Genomic DNA, 12,160 nt, shown 5'->3' on the forward strand with positions numbered 1-12,160 from the left:
AGTTGATGGTCTGAGACATTAACTCGTTCCTCATACGATGCTGGCTGGCGAGTGTGATGAGCCACGCGCCCACCCTCCATGTTGCCTTCGTACTCCTCTCTTGACTATACACTCGCATTTGGGGGAGATAAATCCTATTGCACCAGAGAAGTGCAGTCTTGTATGAGTTGTGCATCATTTGAATTGCGTAATGGACCTGAGAAAAATAGGAGCTGCTGATTGACTCCCTGATTAGCCAATTTGTCCGCTGCCTTTTTGGCCGAATGACGAATATGCTTGAAGGTGATGCTCCTGGAAGTCTTGAGCCATTCCTCAATTTGTTCCAATCTGCTTAGAAGCCGCCAGCTTGAGGCAATCTTTGCTGCTGAGGTACCTGAGTGAATCCTTGTGGCGGCTGTTATTAAGATTTGAGAATCCCCTTCAACCTCAAGAGGGAAAAAATTTTCCTGTTCTGCAATGCATATGCCTTTCCATAAACCTTCAAGTTCTGCAGCATTGTTGGTATCTTTGCCAATTGACCCATGATATATGTGCAATGCTGAACCAACTTCGTTTCTGAAGACACCACCATAGCCAGCCAGCCCAGGATTGCCCTTAGCAGCCCCATCGAAGTTCAATTTGTAAGAATGGGAAGCCAGAGGAGACCAATTGTGGGGAGAAGCAGTGTTGATTGGGGGACAAGGCTTGACTTGAGCTAAAAAAGTGAGATCCAAATTCCAATCTTTCAGTATGAGTCGTTCCTAGGGAGAGTCTGGCAGGTCTGAGTCTGTCCAATCTCTTAAAGCAAGAGTTTCTTGTAGATTTTGCTTGAGAAGAATCCATAGGGTATTAAGAGGCTTGCTAAGATTGTTGATGATTCTATTATTCCTCTCCTTCCAAACGATCTAATAGACAAAGCCCGGAATGAGGCTCCAAAGGGAGTTGAGAAGAAGGCTTTGGAAAGGATGCTGAGGCCAGTTTCTGATAGTGTCTGTGATATTTCCCACATGTCTGCCCGTTCTTCTATTGCACTGAGCGATTCTCTCCCAAAACTGTGTAGCTAGTGGGCAGGTATCCAGGAGATACTGGATTGTTTCTGAATTGAGATTACAGTTGGGACATCTAGAAGGTCCATTAAATCCACGCTTTTGTAGATTATCCCAAGTGAGGATTCGCTGCTTGCTCAGAAGCCATAGAAAAGTGGAAACCTTAGGCCAGATACTAGGTTGTCAAACCTGATCCCAAATCTGATCCTTTGCTGTTTGCATGGGTTGATAGAGAAGTTGGTATGCTTCCTTGGTAGTGAACATACGTTTTGGTGTGTGTCCCCATCGCAGTTTGTCCTTTTGATCTGAGTATTTAATTATCCCGAGTTTTAGCTCCTAATCAATCTCTTCATATGCTTCCCCCTGCCAATTAGCCTGCCAGGTACTAGCTGACCTCCAGAGTTGAAAATATTGTGGGGATTGTTGCTGCCAAAACTGATGAACATGGATTTGGTCAGTTTGCTGCATAATAGCTTGCCAGTTGGGTTTGTGGAAGAGAGAGGCTAGTTTGGGGAGTTGTTGTCAGGAGTCCTCCCAAAATCTAGCTATGGTGCCCAAATGGATTTCCCAAAAACTGTGCACTTGGATAAAGGCACTATGTTGCTTGGCAGCATTCCAAATCAACGAGCCAGGAGTTGTATTGCTGATTCTGATGAGATCATCCCATTGACTGCCTGGCGCGTATTTGGCTTGCCAGAGTCGTTCCCAAGAAATGTGCGGTTTGGAAATCCAGTTCCACCGGATACGGGCTCCCATTGTGTTGTTGTTGTGAAGGGGATCCCTCAAACCTAGCCCACCAGCTGATCTCGGTATACAGACCTCAGTCCATTTGACAAGAGCCCATTTCTTGTTGAGTCCAGAGGACCCCCAAAGAAAGTTTCTTTGAAGATTGCAGATGTTCTTGAGAACCCATTTAGGAGCTGCCAATATAGAAAAAAGATAAAGGGGCATGGCTTGGAGAACGGATTTGATTAGGATGAGCCTGCCAGCTATATTGAGCGAGAGGAAAGTCTAGGAATAGAGCCTGGTTTCTAGATTTTCAATGAGGGATCTCTAGGAGGCATGTTTAATAGCAGAATCCAGCAAAGGAGCTCCTAGATATTTCGAAGGTAGCATGGCTATCGGGAAGCCTAGAATCCTGGCGATGTTCCTCTAAGTCAGGGTGGGAGTGTGGAAGAAGAAGAGCTAGGACTTGGAGGCATTGATGGATGTTCCTGAGGCTTCTGAGAAGAGATTGAGCAGGGCTTTAAAGGCTGAGGCCTCTTGTGCTGACGGGTGGCCGAAAAGCATAGTGTCGTCGACAAACTATTGGTGGGAAATAGGGGGAAGACCATGAAGAGAAATGCCCTTTAGGGTATGGGAGGAGATGGCAGAATGAAGGAGGCGACTGAGACCTTCAGCCATGAGAACAAAGAGGAAAGGGGAAAGGGGGTCCCCTTGTCGAATGCCACGGGAAGGACGAAAGGGAGCAGAAGGTGAGCCATTAAGCAGGATGGAGAAACTAGGTGAAGAGATGAGATTCATGATCCACTGAGTCCAAGTAGCGCTGAAGCCAAATGCCAGTAACATTTTATGGATATAGTTCCAGCTGAGTTTATCAAAAGCTTTGGAAAGATATAGCTTGAGAATCATACCTGGCTTTTTTAGTAGCTTGAGAGAGTGGATCACTTCATTTGAGAGAATGATGCCATCCATTATCTGGCGCCCTTCTACATATCCGGTTTGCTCTAGCGAGATGAGGAAAGGGAGAAGAGGTTTAAGCATGTTCGCCAAGACTTTGGATATGAGCTTGTAAATGACATTGCAAAGTGCTATGGGCCTGTATTTGTCAAGCGTATTGGGTTCATCCACTTTAGGTATTAGCGCTATGAAGGTAGAATTTAGGGAGGGAAGGATCCAGTGCATCGATCTTCATTCCTCCACTATCTCCCAGACCTCTATGTTAATAAGCTCCCAAAACGCATGAAAGAAGTTGGCTGTAAAGCCATCGGGTCCAGGCGCTTTGCCATCCTTAAGTTGTGCCATGGCATCCTCCACTTCCTATTTGGAGATGTGCTGGAGCAGCATTTTGTTATGGTCCTCCGTAACTAGTTTAGGAATGTGCTGCGTGAGTGCTCGAATGGCTTGATCCCTGTGTCCTGTTGGCTCCCATAGAATATCATGAAAGTACTCTTTGAATCCCTGTTCCACTTCTTCATGCACCTCTAATCTCTCCCCTTGTCGATTATTAATGAAGGCGATGTTATTGTGCATTCTCCTTTGAATAGTAGATCTGTGAAAAAAAATTGTATTTTTCTGTCCTTCCTTGAGCCATCTGATTCTGGATTTTTGTCACCACATGACTTCTTCTTGCTGCCTTCGTGCTTCGATATTGGTTAAGAGGGTTTGTTCCTATTACGCATAATCATCTGTTCTTCCCTCCAAGATAATACTCTGTTGTAGTGAGTTCATCTGCTGCTCCAGCACTTTCCGATGTTCAAAGATGTTACCAAACTGAGTCTGATTCCATGATTTGAGAGCTTGTTTGAGGTGCTTTAGTTTTTGTTGGAACTGGAACATCTTGGCTCCTGCAGGGGGATTGAAGGATTTCCAAGCCTCATTAACTACTTCTTTGAAGTTGGGATGAGAGAACCAAAAGGCTTCAAAGCGAAAAGGTCTATTGCACTTTGTGCCCGGACGTGACCACTGTAGCATTATGGGCCAATGATCAGAGCCCACTTGAGGCATGATGGAAGCATGAAAGTCCCCACCCAGGTGTATGGCATTATCCGATATAAGGAAGCGGTCCAGCCTGGAAGCTATATGCTGTGGTCCCCTTCTTTTATTGGTCCAGGTATACATACCATTGGAAGTCTGAAGGTCCATTAACTGATTACTGTGGATGAAGTCTTTGAAGCCGATGCTGTCACCTTCTAGCTTCGATCTACCTCTGGATTTTTCCTCCAAAGCCGTGATTATGTTGAAGTCACCGCCACCAATCCAAAGGGGAAACCGCCTATCTGAATTGAGAGCTGTGAGTGTGTCCAGTAGATCCAGCTTTTTTTGTAAGTCTTGTGGAAAATATACATTAGAGAGATGGCCATGGATATTGGTCCCAATTAGGTGAAAGGTTGATTGAATGAAGAAGTGTGAGGCATGAAAGTCTTGAAGGGAGAGTACCTGCGGGTTCCACAAGATTGCCAGCCCTCCTGAAGCACCAGAAGCGTCCACTGAGACTGAGCGACATCCTGACCAAACCTTATTTAGAATCCTTTCCAATACAGTGCTATTGCCTTTTGTCTCTTGAAGAAAGACTATTGAAGGCTTTTCTTGCTGGATCATATTTTTTAACATTCTGTGTTTTGTGGGGCTATTAAGCCCTCTCACATTCCAGGAGATGAGCTTCATGAGGAACCGTGGGGGAGAGATTTGAAGAACTTGGTCAGCTTGGGGAATCTACCAGAATCCACCAGCATTTCTCCGATGATAATTGTCCTTTGCAGATCTATTTTGCGCCCTCGTTTCTTCGTGTCTTTCAAGATTTTCTTTCCATCCCATGGACTACCGGCCTGAATACCTAAACATTTGTTATGTTGTGCTCTAGCTAGAACTACTTCAAGCCTTTCGATTTCCCGGAGGGGTATTGTATTAAATTCTTTCTGTCTGCACATTGTTTCCAGTTTGAGAATGTCCAGCCCTTCCAGATCTATGCTTTCTGGTTCCTCATCCATGTGGATCGGGGTATTCTGTTCTTCCTCACTTATCTTTTGGTGAATGCTGAGAGCTAGAGCTGCATCGATTTCCATAGTGGAAGACTTCTGGGCGGTCTCTGGATCTATTTTCTCAGAGGAGGTAGAGGCGGGAAAGCTGGTGAGAGTGGAGGCTGAGATCGGAACTGAAGATTGTAGGGGCTGGGGGGTTGAGGAAGGAGAGGGATCTGCAAGAGGGATTTCAGGGTAATCCTCCGTAGTTTTTTGAGAGGTCAGAATTTCAAATTTGTTCTGGGTGTCAGGATTTTTGGAGGTCTCTGGAGCTGCCGGAGTTTTCTTGGCATGCCTTCTGCAACTAGGGACCTTTGTAAAACCCTCAGTATCTTTGCTTGTCTCATTAACTGGGGCTTTGGACTGAAGATTCAGAGGGAAATCCCTGAAAATATGGCCATGTTCATGGCATTTTCTGCAACGAAAAGGAATATGCTCGTAGTCTATTGTTTGGATCCATTCATAGTCGTCATGAAATAGACTTACCGAGTCCGTGAGTGCTTTGGTCAGATGCATGTGAACACAGATCCTGGCATAGGAGGTATATCTTTGAGTTTTGGTTTCCTCGGCAGCTTTGATGAATACCCCCAGGCTTTTGCCTATGTCCTTTAAGGTCTCCTCGTTCCAGTATTCTAGTGGAAGAGAATACATGCATATCCATATTGGAGCCCAGCTGAAATCTTCTTTGTCTGGGTTGAACCTCTCTTTTTAGTCACGAAGGTACAGGCTTGAAGAGTTGAAGAAATACGGGCCTCCCTCGAAGATGCGAGTTTTGTCTTCCAAGCAGTTGAAAGTAGTGGTAAAGAAGCCCTTGGGGCCAAACTACATAGTAACTTGTCCTTTAGGCTTCCATTTGGAAGCTATCCATCCATGCAAGGCCTTTTCAGTTGGCCAGAATCCGAGGAACTTGCCTATGAGTGCATGATCCCTCATATATTGGATTTGGCTGTTGATTCTATGACTGGGGAGATCTACTTTGATTCTTTTTGCAGTCTTCGGGATGCATGTTGCAGAAGATGCCTTTGGCTGTGACGTTGAGGTCTTTTGGTCATTACCTTTATCATTGGTGGCCGCAGAACCTGCAGCAGAGTCCCCAGTGGCATCGATGGCAGGTTCAGTGTCCCGGTCGGTCCGAGGGAGGGTGCCTGGATTGATCAGAGGGTTTGCGCGTTCTGTCTTGTCAGAAGAGGGACCAGTGGATGAAGGGGGGGTTGAGCCCGCCCCTCCAAAGGGTGAATCCATGGTAAAGAACTCAGCTGGTTTACTGTATCAGGATCGCTAGCAGCACAGAGGAGAAAAGTGAAAGGGTTAACATTCATTAAACTTAGGTCTCTTATCAACCAAGCATGGTTGTAATGATTGTCCCTTAAACTTTAATTTATTATAAACTTTTAACATTTCAATTTTTTATCACACATTTTTAACTACTTTTATATTATCATCAGTAATTATGAAAATCTACCATCTCAAAAGAAATCAATAATTTTATTTTTTTTATTAAAATTATATTATATATTTACTTTTTAATTAAATTTTAATAAAATATTTTTAAAAATTAAATTTTAATATTATAACTTTGAAATTTGAAATTATATAAATATTTAATTTAAAATAATAAAATATTAAACTTAAACTTTAATTTATATTTTTCTTCTAAATTCTTTACACCTATAATCCTATTTGACAAACCATGGAAAAATTTAATCACAATTTTCTTCATCAATCCTTTACTTTTATTGCAGAGAAAAAGCAAATCAATCATAGATTTCTTGATGATCATTCATTAAAAGACTCACAATTGAACTTGGAATTATAATCACAATTTTCTTCGTCAATCCTTTACTTTTATTGCAGAGAAGAAAGCAAATCAATCATAGATTTCTTGATGATCATTCATTAAAAGGCTTACAATTGAACTTGGAATTATAGATAAGTGTGTTGACTTAACATTATAAAAATACAATTTCCATTAATAGTACTAGTTCAATGAAAGTTTACATTGCGAATACTTATTTCAAAATAATTTAATATTAGCGGAAACAACATTTAAAAAGAGGGAACGAGGAACGAGGTTTAGTTAATGAGTTTTTTTAATATTTTATTTTAAAATATATAAAATATTTATATATATATAATACCAAAACATTAAAAGAATTAGATTTAAAATATATAATAATAAATTTTAAAAAATATAATTTGAAATATATAATAATTAATTTAGGTTTGGTGTATCGTGTTCGATAAAATGATAGATTTTAAAGTTAAAAAAAATTATAGAATTTTATTTAAAAAATATGTTGTGATAAGTATTATTAAGTTCAAGAATGTGTGGGTTATAGTTATAATTTTTAATATATAATTGTAGTATATTTTTTTTTAATTGAGAGTTTATATGAGGTTAGATTATATTTTATAGTTATTTGTTTTGTAATTTTCTTAACTATTTGAATAATTTTATTTGTTATTTTGGTAGAGTTGATTATGATTTTTTTTTGTTGTTCTAAAGATATCATTCATGATTATTTTTAAGATTTCAATATTATAGTTTTAACCTGTCTGTTATGTTTTTCATGTTTTTAATAAAAATTATTGTAATATTATTACAAGTTTTTGAGTTATACATGTTGGTGTTGGGAAAATATTCGGTAAATTATAATAAATTACCATATAATAAATTACCCAATATCTTATAGTTTACTCAATACTCCCCACATATACATGGGGCTCTTGTAGAAGTACGAAGAAATATTTAGTAAATTATAATAACTCACTTAATATTTATCTCTAACCTTCCCCTTCCCTCATATAAATGAGATGGAGAATATTGGATAACTTATCATATCTTACCTAATATCTTCTGCACCTCGTCCTCTCCATATTCCCCTCAACACCCCCTCAATATTTCTTGCAACATAACCCTCTCAATATCTCCTTCCAAACCCACTCCAATATTTTTTACACGGTGCACCAAGTAAATTCTCTTTCAATTATTAATATATCATTTACGAAAATTAAAATTAAATAGATAATAAAATCATATATATTGTTGTCTTATATACATTATGATTTGGGATAACATTAAATAACATTTTTGTTTCATTTTAATTAAATTAATATATATATATATATATTTTTTTTTTTTTTTTTTTCATTAAAAAAAATGATTTGGAATTACATAAATTATTTTTGACGTAACCATTATTATAAAATCACAATTAAGATTAGACTAACATGATCTAAGTGTTACCTCCCAGATGCACTCCCCAAAGCAAGGATTAAGTTCAATGAAAATTTTATCTTTATTTTCTCCTTAGATTTTAAGCCATTATTACCACCGCGAGCTCTAAAATGATGTCTAATATTGAGTTATACGATATATCATTTGTATTTTATTTGAATTACATTATGATGTCGTTCGTATTTATCTCTTTCTCCAATTAATTAATTTATTTTTTATTTTTTTAATTAAGATATAGGATAATTAATAAATTTAAAAGTTAGAAAGGTGGATATATATAGATATATATAATTTCTAAAGTTAGAATAAGTTATTAATAAATTTTAAAATGTATTATTTTAAACTGTATGAAATTTATTTTGATATTTTTTAAAATTAATAAATTTAGATGTTAATAATATAAATGAAATTATAAAAGTTTTAAATTGATGATGATATTTTTTAAAATTAATAAATTTAGATGTTAATAATATAAATGAAATTATAAAAGTTTTAAAATGATGATGATGATGATGATGATGATGATGATGATGATGATGATGATGATGATGATGATGATGATGATGATGATGATGATGATGATGATGATGATGATGATGATGATGATGATGATGATGATGATGATGATGATGATGATGATGATGATGATGATGATGATGATGATGATGATGATGATGATGGTGGCAGCTTAAGCTTTAAATATTTGATGATGATGATGATAATGATCATGATGATGATGATGATGATGATGATGATGGCTTAAGCTTTAAATATTTGATGATGATGATGATAATGATCATGATGATGATGATAATGATCATGATGATGATGATCATGATGATGATGATAATGATCATGATGATGATGATCATGATGATGATAGTTTTAAATATTTGATGATGATGAAAAAATTGAAATTATAAAAGTTTTAAATATTTGATGATGATGATGAAAGTTGAAACTATAATGACATTATCTTATGGATAAAATTAGATACATTGGAAATATATATTTCTTTTTGAAATGCTGGCAGCCTCTGGGTGGAGGATTTTAAAAGAAAAGAAATAAGTTATGAAACTGAAGAAATTACCCTTTCACTGAGGAAAAGTCCTGGGAAAGGAAACTCCTGGGCTGTGGGGACAGACAGGAGGGATTCCAAAGAAAGGGGAAAAAAACAAGAAAATGGGTTAAGTCTGGTAAGGACCAGATAACCCAAGCACTGTGTGCAGGAATCTTGTTGAGGGCTGTAGGCCTGCAAGATAGCTCGGGGGGAGAATCCATGTGATGATGGATCTCAAGGTTGGGTGGTCAAGAGCAAGCTGAAAATGTAGGTGAACTTCTGGAGCACCGAATCCTGTAACTGGCAGACCAGGTACGAGTTTATCACAGAGATTAACTCAAATAAACTGTATACAGAATGGTATGGATAGTAGATATCGCCTGAGTCTGAATCTCTTTTAGTGATTAAAAAAAAAGAACTTAAGGAAACTGTAACAGTAGAATATCTATGAAGAAGGGTAGTATGACATAGGTTAAGTAAATACTTAGATACTACCTGTTATGAGTAGATAAATGCTCAGAGTCTATCTGTTGTAAACAAGCAGTAATATATATGTAAGTACGAAGGTATCTATGAGGTCCTGAGAACCCAATAGAATGACGTTTAAAACGTTAGAAATTATTTAAACAATACAACATAATGAGTACCTAAAGGGCTTAGCGCCCAGCAAGAACGAAAGGAAACAATTCAAGAGGTGCATTATATCTTTCGGTACAGAGAATCAGTATTCGTCAAAAGAAAACCAATTTTTATTTCAAGATTATAAGAAGGGTTTAGCTATCGAACACAGAAATGTAAATATATGGCAAATCCCTGCATCGAGGGTTCAGAGGCAAGATTCGCTTCATGTACCATGTATTACAGCAAATCACAAGATGTATTGTGTAACGCTGCGCCAGGGTTAGTCCGGCTAAAGCATACAATGTAACAGTTACAAGCACCACAAAAACTGTACCATACTCCACCTCAGAGCGAACGCACTTAGCCGTGGGTATACGGCCACATACCTCGCTGTAGGAACAAACAAATATCACGAAACAAATGTATGCATGCACGACTTTATAAAGACCTACATCAGAGTCAGTTCAACTCTGTAACAGTCGGAAACAATAAACCATAATACTGTAAGCAAGGGTAATGGCGCCATAGAACGGAAATTGACCGTTAATGGAACAGACCCAGCCGACTGTAGGAAACAAAGTAATATAATCACAGTATACGGGAAAAGCATGTAATCAGAACCATAATATTAACTCAAACAGTCGCTATAACCATTAGCATATAAAGCGAAACGTTTCATTGCAAATGCCCGGTGGACCGGGGAATACATTACAGATCTCAAGAAAAACAAGTATGAAGTTCTGTAGAATAACCATTAGACATCATATATAATATGAGAACAAAGGGCGAGCGTTTGGTCGCCAAAATTAAACCGGTTCAATTAAATCGGCTTGGAGGCCGAAGAAAATTACTGTTCAAATGTATATACAACATGACCGGCATATATGCCAAGAACTACATCAGACAATAGCTTAAATAAAACCAAAATCAAACGCTGCATAAGTTCCAGCAAGGGATGGTCGGCCACGAACCATAAACCAGTGGTATGGGTCGAACGTGGAAACCCTGGAGACAAGTGAAATGAGCGCCATGAAGAAAAACCTCTGGCAAATTCCCATACGGTGCTCACATGTACAGAACATTTTATCATCGAGGTAAACCCAAGACTCACTTCTGGTTAAGAGGATGTCATACCTGAGGGGTTGATGAGGACGGCTCGGTCACACTGCGAACAGTGGAAAGGCCATGGCCGTGACCCGCCTGCACATCCACAAGTTAGCCGGAAGTTAGCATATATACATTTCAAAGTAAACAGTTAACCCCAAGCTGAAACAAACGCATGGTATACATTTATATATAGACTGAGCAAGACAAATATGTGCGACAGGCGGCATATACATACCTGAACGTTTGTGGTAGCAGAGTCATTTCATTCGGAGTAGCAAAGGAGGGATAGCTCTCAGAACAGGCAAGTAAAATGCGCCGCGGGACTGTCTCGCATACCCAAATGAACCAGGAGGATGAAACGATGGAATATGTATAAACCCTCCAAACCCTTGAACGCGTGAGAGCCCTTGGATGTGGGCAGTGAATCCCCATCGTTGATTTGAGCGGGAGTCCTGGCGCGAAGACCAACGGCGTGGCGCCCAAGGAGATCACGTGATCGCACAACTGTGCCAGGCCACATGGCAAGGGGTTGGTAAGGCCATCAAAGCTCAGTTCCCACCTGGCGCCGGAAAGGAGTCCGGATAGAATTTCCCGTTGGATAAATCATTCAAACGAACATTGACATAACTATTAAGACTCATAAGCCAGGAAATAAACATATGCGCAACAACTATGGTGTATGCCAAGGACCAACATTCATGTTAATAAGCTGTAGTGTGTGCCGACGCGTATAGGCTAAGAAATGAGCCCAATATACTCATACATAATAATTGGAGATTGAGTCATTGTGCTGGGCAACTTGAACCATGTAGTTGGGGTCTCATCCGTGTGTTCTTGTGTGGTTAGGAGTGTGACCGTGAAGTTTAAAGTAAGATATTTACTTTTTTTTTTTTTTTTTTTTATGTAATAGTTATATTGTGGGGATCGTGACAATGTGGTATCAGAGCGAGGCTCCAATACTGTGGCCTCTGGAGCAGTAGTATTCAGTTGTATGGATGACTATCTTATATACATATAAAAGGGATTTAATTCAACTGACTGACTTTCTTGTTCTATTAATTAGGGGAATAGAGAAACAGTAATCAGCTAACAGTCAACAATAGAAAGTAGAAGAAATGCAGGGAGCTGGCAGCGTTCTTCGGGAAAACCCAGAGCTGTGGGTACAGCTTGGTGAAGAAACACGCAGTACCAACCTGGCGATATTAGAAACTGTTCAAGAGCTGAAAAATGAGATGGCACGTCTGCGAGAAGATAATGCGCATTTGACGGTGGAGCAGGAAAGAATTCTGAAGAGTTTGTCGGACAGACAAAACCCACCGTTAGCTAATCCCAGTGCAGAACAACAGAGGGTAACAGAAGAACGAAATTA

Source organism: Pinus tabuliformis, chromosome 3_2, assembly GCF_031772625.1.
Source record: "Pinus tabuliformis cultivar Carrire ecotype Pingquan chromosome 3_2, CPIR1, whole genome shotgun sequence".
NCBI lineage: Eukaryota > Viridiplantae > Streptophyta > Pinopsida > Pinales > Pinaceae > Pinus > Pinus tabuliformis.